Here is a 9,688-nt window from a genome sequence, read left to right as displayed (position 1 = left end):
CAAACGCCTTTCCCCTTCACTTTTTTACTTTGCAAAGACAGTAAAAAGCTCTAACTGCATGGGCCTGATTCTACATCATCACCAATCTAACATGATCTACCTGCATCAACGTCATTGGGTAACATGTTTCTTGGAAAACATTGTATGCAAGGGCACTGCCCTAGTTTACTATAAATTCTAGGGACAGAACACTCCCCGTCTGACATCTTAAGGATGTCACCCAAACAAACCTAAGTAAACAGTTTTTGAAAAGGATATCAAGTCAATCCAGTCTCTTAAACAGTGTCCTTAGACACCAACAGGACGACCTCGTTGATGGGGCGCAGGTAAAGTCTTTGTTCGCCCTCGCAAACAACCTTCACCTCAATCTTCCTCACTCTGCCGTCCTCACTGGGAAAGGTTTTGGTGATGAGCCCGACTGGCCAATCGTTCCTCTTCTCCTGGCCCTCTTTAAGCAGGACCACATCTCCTTCTTGTAGATTTGGTCTTGCCGTCCGCCATATACGCCGATCTTGGAGCCCACTGATGTATTCTTTCCTCCATCGAACCCAGAAGACATTGGCCAAGTGCTGCACACGTCGCCACTGTGCCTTGAAGAGGTCGCGTCCTTCAAACTGCCCTGGCGGTACCGGCGGCGTGCCAGACTTCTGTGTGAGCAGCATGGCCGGGGTAAGAATCGCAGGATGCTCTGGATCTGTGGAAACTGTTGTGAGAGGCCGTGCATTTACTATTGCAGTTACCTCCGCCATGAATGTTACCAACACTTCATGAGTGAGATTTGCATATCCGTGTTGCAGTAGCATTGCGTCCAAGATCCGCCGGGAAATCCCTATCATGCGCTCCCAGGATCCGCCCATATGTGAGGCATGAGGAGGATTGAACTGCCACTGGCAACCGTTGTCTTCGAGGTAAGTATCAATGTTCTTGTTGTGGCAACCCTTCTTGTCAATTTGTAGCTCCCTGCAGGCACTCACAAAGTTGGTCCCACAATCTGATCTGAGCAGTTTTGCAGCACCTCTGATGGCAAAGAAACGGTGCAGGGCATTGATGAATGATGATGTGTCCATTGATTCTATGATTTCGATATGTATGGCACGCACACTCATGCACGTGAAGATGACAGCCCATCTCTTGGCTTCTGCTTGACCTCCCCTTGTCTTCCTGACCGTGACATGCCAAGGCCTGAACACATCTAGGCCCACATACGTGAACGGCGGGTCTGTGCTCAATCTGTCCTCAGGCAGGTCAGCCATGATCTGTTCTTATTGTCTGCCTCTCAGCCTGCGACAAGTGACACAGTTGTAGATCATACTGCTGACCGCTCTCTTTCCTCCCACAATCCAAAATCCTGCCGCTCTAACAGCCCCTTCAGTGAAATGTCTACCCTGGTGGTACACTCTTTCATGAAAATGTCTGACTATTAGCTCAGTCATGTGCTGTCTTCCAGGAATGAGGATAGGATGTGTTTCCTCTGAAGGTAACTGTGATCTTGTCAGCCTACCTCCGACTCTGAGAAGTCCACTTGCGTCCACAAATGGACACAGCTTGCTGAGTGGGCTTGATCTTTTGACAGGCTCACCTTGTTCCGCGCGTTCGAAATCTTCAGCAAAGACCTCGCTTTGAACACTGTGAATGATTGTGGCTCTTGCCTGTTGAAGCTGGTCTTCATCAAGATGCAAACTACATACATGCCAGTGATGACAGGCACTCTCTGGCCTGTGCTTGAAGGACTTAGCAATGTGTTGCAGCCTCGCTACAGCTCTCAACAGCAGGTTCCAGCTGGAGAATCTTTCGAACCGATTACTTCCAAGATCACCTTTTGACAGGGTGGTAGCACAGGTCACGACCTCTGGCCGCAGTTCTGGATCAGTCACAGGGTCAACAAGGCAGAAAGGCTTCTCTTGTGCTTCACTTTGCTTTGAGTCAGCGAGGAAAGGAGGTCCACTTAGCCATGTGGAGGAACACAGCTGCTCGGCAGGCAGAGCTCTTGTGGCATGGTCAGCTGGATTTAAATGAGTGGGCACATAATGCCACTGATTTGCCCTCGTAGATCGCCTGATACGTTCCACGCGGTTATGAACGTAGACATAAAAACGTCTCTTCTGATTGAAGATGTAACCTAACACCACCTTTGAGTCTGTGAAAAAGTTCACATCATCCACGTCGATGTCCAGCTCTTCTTGGACCAACTCTGCTACTTCAACGGCCAGCACAGCCGCGCAGAGCTCCAGTCTCGGTATAGTGATGTCTGGTTTTGGAGCAAGCCTTGCTTTACCGAGAAGGGAGCCCACTTCACTATAGCCATCAGCATTTGTAAGTTTCAGATAGGCAACAGCCCCTATAGCTTTTGTGGATGCACCACAGAAAATGTTAATCTCTTTCCTTTGTGCTGCTGACGAAGGGATTGAGGTGTACATTCTTGGGATGTTCAACTACTGTAAGTGCTTCAGGGAATTTTTTCCATCTTTCCCACTGGGCCTGTTTTTCTTTTGGCAGTTCAGCATCCCAGTCACACACATCAGAGGAGATATCTCTCAAAACAAAGCGACCTTCAATGCTTACAGGCACCGCAAAGCCAAGGGGGTCGTAGAGGCTGTTGATGACTGACAGCACTCCGCGCTTCGTGTATGGCTTTTCACTGACTGTCACCTGAAACATGAACAGGTCTGTGGAAAGGTCCCATCCCAAACCTAAGGTGCGCTGTACAGGTGGTAAGCTTTGCCCAAGGTCAAGGCCCTGCAGGCCGGTAGCGAGATCTTCGTCAGGGAAGGCGTTTGTGATGGTGGGACTGTTGGAGGAGATCTTGTGCAGGTGTATGTTTGACTGTGCGAGCATTTTCTGAGTTCTGCGCAGCACATCAATGGCCTCAGTCTACGAAGAAAAGGATTTCAATCCATCATCCACATAAAAGTGGCGTTCAATGAAGAGCCTTGTGTCTTTACCGTACTCTTCCTCAGCTTCAATGGCAGTTCTTTTTAGCCCATACATAGCAACTGATGGTGATGGACAGTTTCCGAACACATGGACCCTCATTCGAAACTCTGTAATTTCTCCGTCCATGTCGTGGTTCTGAAACCACAGGAACCGAAGGTAATCACGATGCTCTTCTTTAACGATGAAGTTGTGGAACATTTGCTCCACGTCAGCCATTACAGCATATGGCTCAAGTCTGAAACGGATGAGCACACCAACCAGAGTGTTGTTGAGGTCTGGGCCCTTGAGCAGCACTTCATTGAGAGAGACATTGTTGCACTGAGCACTTGAATCAAAGACTATCCTGGGGCCTATTGCACAAAACTAGGATAAGGGATTAACCCGGGATATCTTGGTTATCCGTGATCCAGTTGCACAAAAGCGGGATAGGGGGCAGCAGGATATGTTATGGTATAAGTTACCATGGCGATTTATTCTGTGGAGCTAGCCTGCTCCTGACCAGGCTCACAGCCAAGATAAGTTGATTCTAATGGTAATTACATAATCTGACTGGTCCAGCTAGCTGTCATTCAAAGGAGACCTCCACGTGATTTTTTTTAAAGAGCTGTAGATTCAATTTATATATTATTTGCAACACGCATTTACTCGCAAAACACAGCAGAATGTCTGCCTAATACCATATGGATGTCATTTAAATTATGGTGGCCTTACAATTAATAACATAGCCTACTCGTTGTTTGCTTCTTTTTTGACAGATGTTTGATGAATAGGCTGCTGTAGTAGTTGATTGGAAGTGGAGGGGACATTTTTCGAAGGTGTTTTGAACTAATTCGGCTTTTAAGACAAATTAAGATACGTTGTGCATCTTTGCAATGGCAAAGCGCTTCCTAATGACGTTGCGTGCCGAGACAAGGAAGCTCTCACACACGTGGGTGCATACGTAAATTTGCATTCAGTTGATCTGCCACACCTACTCCCGCTATGTAACAGAAATAATCATGATCCCCCATCCAAAAAAGTAAAACTTTACCTCGTTATTAGTCTATATCAAAAGCGGTTATTCACTTTGTGTGCAAGACGCTATTTTTCGCGTCTTTTTTATTCCAACCGTGAGTTATTTGGGGAGAAACGAGAACGCGCACACATACCGGATAACTTACACCTGGCTTGATGAATCCGTGTCTGCTTATCCTGGATTGGTCTTTGTGCAACCAATTAAGCCGGTATGCTCATGTTTTGGATTCAGTGATCGCAGCTCAGTAACTTATCCCGGATATCTTAATTCTGCTTTTGTGCAACGGGCCCCTGATCTTGCCCGGCCGAAGCTTGGGAGATACCAGCATTCTCGACCTGCTGTAATGGGAGGGGCAATTTCAGCGTGTTCCTTGACCAACATCTTCTCCATGAACTCCACGTAATGGTCCTTCATCTCAGGCTTCTTAGTTAATGTGCGACGGAGAGACATCAGCCGTTGGGCAGGCGTTGTCGAGGGAAACGAAAAGGGAGTGGTGCTACCCAACTGTTTGCCTCATCTTTGCAGAATTCTTTGTTCATGATCTTCAGAAACAATTCATCTTCTACAGAGAGTGCCAGCTTATCATCCTGCTCTGTTTGCTTGAAGATGAGTTTGCCTAAATCGTCTTTGGACTGTGTTTTTCCAAAGAGGGGGCTAGTGTCTGTGATCCTTTCCCTAACATGGATTCTGTTTTCACAGGGGGAGAGAAAACTGGGTCGCCCATTTTCAAGTATGTTTGTCTTGAAAGAGCTCACAGTGGGTTTATGAGCTCCTGTGAGGCAAACATCCCCTATGATCACCCACCCCAGGTCAAGGCATTGAGCGTAAGGAGCGTCATGTGGTCCGTTAAGCTGACCGCGTACCTTGTGAGCCCGAATGATGTCCCTGCCTAGTAGGAGGAGAAGGATTTCTGCTGAAGGATCCAATGGGGGTATCTGGGATGCGATGGCCTGAAGATGAGGGTGGTGTGCCGCTGCCTCTGGAGTCGGGATCTCCCACCTATTATCAGGAATCTGGTTGCATTCGGTGAGTGTTGGTAATGGCATGGACACCTTTCCATCTATCCCCTCAACGACGAATCCATTGGCTCTTCTCCCACTAGTGTTTGTTATGCCAGAGCATGTCTTCATTGTGTACGGTAGAGTCTCACTCTGTACACCAAAGATATCAAGGAGGGTCGTCCTTGCCAGCGACACATTACTTTGGTCATCTAACATTGCATATATTTTCCTCTTCTTATCAGGGAATGATTTGTGATAGATGTTGACCAGGCAGATTTTAGAACACGACTTTCCTTGGAGCCCTTTCCCACATACCTCTGTACAGCTGGATGTGGTCACAGTGGAGTCTGGGTTGTCTTGCTCCCCGCCTTGACCTCCTGTGGATGTGTTAGGCTCTCTAATTGACCATGGGGGTGGTCCAGCTTGCAACGCTGAAATATGACCATTGCTGTTGCACTCTACACAGTGAATCGTGGCTTTACAGTCTTTGGCTCTGTGTTCTGTAGACATGCAGCATTTGTAGCAGATTGAGTGCTCTTTCAGCAAATTTCTCCTCTCATCCAATGTCTTCATTCTAAAGCCCCTACATTTAGCTAGTGAATGCGGTTTCTTGTGAATGGGACATTGTTTATCTGGACCAGCAGGAGGTGCATCAGAGCTGGTGTCAGTTGTGTTGCAAACAACCGGTGTTTTGTTTGCTATGATGGGGGTTCTGACTTTTGTTTGCTTTACTAGTGTCTTTTCTGCTTTGAGAGGCAGCATGCTAGAGCCTTGCAATGTAAAGCTGGGGTCAGTTTTCATTTCAACGTGGCAGTTAACAAACTTGACAAAGTAAGAAAAAGGTGGATAAAGACCATTATGTTCATTCTTGTACCTTGTTCCTTGTTTGATCCATGACTCTTGGAGGTTATGGGGAAGCTTCTCTACAATGGGGTTTATGCCTCTCGACATATCAAGATAACTGAGGCCCGGTAGATAACCTTCATTCTTTGCTGCTTGTAGCTCGAGAAGAAGGTCTGCGAGTCTCTGTAGCATACCTGGGTGCATACTGTGTGGTTGGTTGTGGCACACGATGATGCAGATTATGTGAATCCTTGTACTTCAATTGAAATTCTCCTATGTCTTTCTCCTCCTTTTTTATGTCATGTTCACTATTAAAGTGGGTTTTGATATATTCTTCAATGCGTTTTATAGTCCCAGGAGTTGAGACTGGAATACCTGGGATAGGCAACTCAATACGTTCAGGTGGGTCTTCAGCTGCCGCCTCTAGAACCCTCGCTGCAGGGAGAGCTGCTTCAGCTTCACCCTCCTGCTTTAGAGCATTTAGTCTTGCCTCGACGCGTGCCCTCTCTACCTCAATGTCAATTTGCCGTTTGGCGAACTCCGCTCTGGTACGGGCAGCCTCGGCGTTAGCTCGTGCTTGTGCTGCAGCCTGACTTGCATTGGAGCCTTTTGAACGGCGTGACGCTGCCACTGATCTATAAAGAATACCTGGATAGACTATCTCATTGTTGCAGACCCATCAACAATGAAGCCAATGGAACTGTCCCGAGTGGTCCCATAATGGCGGCGATGTGTTCCAATTCCATTGTTGCAGAACGGCAACATTCTTTTACTGTCTTTTAAGGCCAGTTCAAACCGAAGATTCGCGACGGTCTGAGACGGTTGCAGACAGCAGTTGCGGCGGTGTGAATCAAAAGTTGCAAGCAAGCCGTCGCTAAACATTCAACATGTCAAATCTTAGTTGCAGAGTTTTAGAACGTTGCTGGTTTTTAGAATGTTGCAGCTCGTCTCGTCGCGGATCTTGTGTTTGAACTGGCCAGCTATGCGGCTCTACACAGCCTAGACAGCGAGCTAAACAGAGGTCCAGTAAGTGCTCAAGACACTGATGCCGTTTGAGATTGTTTACTAGGAAACCACATTTGTAAAACTGAAAGTAGGGCCTACAAAAATAAAGAAGATTTCAATGAATAAAGCTATTCTTTTCTGCATACATGCAAATGACAAACACAATATACCGCTACTACGGATAAAACAGTGTTAGCTATTTCTGAGCGGTGAAGTTAGCTATAAACTAGCCAGGACGTTAGTTAAAGATTTCTGCTTACATATAGCATTACCAAACACAAAATACAAGCAAATAAAGGCTAAGTACATAGCTTAACTAAATTATAACATTCAAACTTACAGATTGTCCCGTGTCGAGGGCACATGCATTTCACCGTGTCTCTAACTTCGAAGGCACTAACAACAATGACCACATTGACTTGCGTGCTCAAATTCACTATCAAATAACACCACTAGGTGGCAGCATTTACCAAGAAACAGGAAACATTTACTATAAATTCTAGGGACAGAACAGTGCATGGATATAATTTTGTAAAACTTGAGCTTTTTAACATCTCACACTGTGAACTTGATGAAAAAAAAGGCAGACAGTAAGATATCGGTCTGTCTAGGTTATGTACAGTACAGCTCCTCATGTACAAAGCCCTCAATAACCTTTCCCCTTCATCCCTCTCTGCCTTCTCCATCTGCCACACTCCCACCAGTCGCTGCTGGTCTTTGGACGCAAACACCACAAGGACCAAGCTCCGGACCTGCTGTGATGGGGCTTTCATAACTGCCATATTCTCCCTTTTCTTGGTGTTTTGAGCCCCCAACGCTGTTGCAGCGCTGCCTGGAAGGCGCTAGGGTTAGGCATGGGTTAAGGTTAGGGTTAGGGTTAGGATTAAGTGCCTTTAAGTCAAGTCAACAGTGGCAGCACTGCCTGGAAGACGACGTTGGGGGCTCAAAAAAACACCATCGAGCTATTCTCCCCCCAGGAACGTCCCCAACCACATCAGACAGTCAAATACCCTATCATTTTTTGCGCAAGCCTTCAAAGTCTACAGTACCTCTTCAAACCAGCCTTTTACTGTTAAATGATTTGCCCAGTTAGTCAGTTTAGTCAGATGATGAGGATAGATAAGATACAACATCTGTGGCAGAGTATTCAAGAATAAGAATTAAAATTCACAAAGGCAAGTCAAAACAGTTGCAGCAATGCAAAGCATGGCAATACTTGGAGAGACATCTGAGTATATCACCATTGTTTGTCATTTGAAGGAGGACCAGAGCTAGGAGGTACACCATACTGGACCTCTTTGCTCAACCTGGTCAGAGCACAAGGAAAGGGGTTAAATATGAAAGTCTAGAGGACTTTGAGAGGAAGCCATGCTTGAATTTACCATCAGCAACAGACCGCAGATAGACCCAGCTGGATAGAGACCTGGACATCACCCTGGACAACACCCTCAAGGGAGATGTAACCAAGACGATCAAAACCATGGTAAAAATGGTCTTTCACGTCTGTCTGGACACCTTTGGTGTAAAGCCACCTGCTGGTCCAAGCAGGAGGCAGCATCAGATAAAAAAAAAAGTACGGAAGTGACTGAAAGCACTCCGGAAAAGTTGGCAGAAACTGAATGATGAGTTAAAAACAGTTCTAAACCAGATACAAATGGAGGTGCGGAAAAACATCATTATTACAGTCACTCCAGAAGTACCAGAGAGAAAAGTGTTGCAAGAGGAATGCCTTCTTTTAACATCCCCTACCTGTTTACAGCTGACCTTCTAGGAAAGCCCAAGAGTGGGCAACTTAGGTGTTCCAAGGAGGAAGTGGAGGAGAGCATGGCAGCAGCAGATGGTGACCTCTGCAGAGACACTCCAGTGGGAGGAATCCCAGAGGCGGACATCCGGTTCCAAAGAGTAAAAGACCTGCCATATATTCCTTCTACCTGTGCACTTAACACCGGTGATATCACTAATTATCTGATCTACCTAGCTGCCTGCTAGTTAGGATGAGCTGGTTTACTACTGTAAATAGTTGGACCAAGTACTTTGCAAGACTTTTACTTTCTGAACCTGGGATGTCCACCTCAGCCGGTTCCAGCTGCCAAGGGCCATGCCATACTTTCCATTTACTGTAGCATGGCAGACTTCACCATGGATGAAGTGAGGTCAGTTGTCAAAAAACTCAAGGAGGATCCACTCCAGGACCATCAGACACAATGTTCAAGATCTTAAAAAGTGCCCACTGCTAAGAGGTTAGCCAAACTCTTACGGACACTCTGGAAGAAAAGGCAGGAAGTTCAGGTTTGGACACTTTAGCAAGGGGGATGAGTCAATTAACATACACAATCATGTCAATCAGATCACCCTGCTACACCTGCATGACCACCAGCAGTGCTCAGTAACAGCACATGTGCATGTAGTACTCAAATACTGTAGTTCTTTAGTTTTAAACCATGTCAACGTTGGTAGGCAGTCTAGTTTAAGATGATTCTGTAATTTATACCAGGATGAGGGTACAAAAACTTTAGATGCACTTTCATCGAAGTTTGTGTTTGCGCAGTTCCTGTTAAGAGCAAAGCATCTTTGATGCTTATCTTACCTCTACCATCTACCTCTATAATACATGCTGTAATGTCATTTGCTTGGCAATGGATAGCGTTTCTTTTCTTGGTTTGTTTGCGCAATCACACGTCTTCACCTCTGATATGGTTGACTTCTCACACATGCTGGTTGGGGAGGGACAGATATGTTTTATTATCTTTTGTTATAATGTTGAGATACAATAAATACGGCGATTTGACAATCACAGTGTACCTTGGACATTTTTGATTCTGGACCTTGGATATTATGATGAACCTTAAATGTTCAACATGGTAAAGTTCCTTGCAGAAGTGTCATAGCC

Source organism: Sardina pilchardus, chromosome 15 (genome assembly GCF_963854185.1).
Source record: "Sardina pilchardus chromosome 15, fSarPil1.1, whole genome shotgun sequence".
In the NCBI taxonomy this organism is placed as follows: domain Eukaryota; kingdom Metazoa; phylum Chordata; class Actinopteri; order Clupeiformes; family Clupeidae; genus Sardina; species Sardina pilchardus.
The sequence above is the reverse complement of the archived record's forward strand: the minus strand, read 5'-3'. Positions refer to the sequence as shown.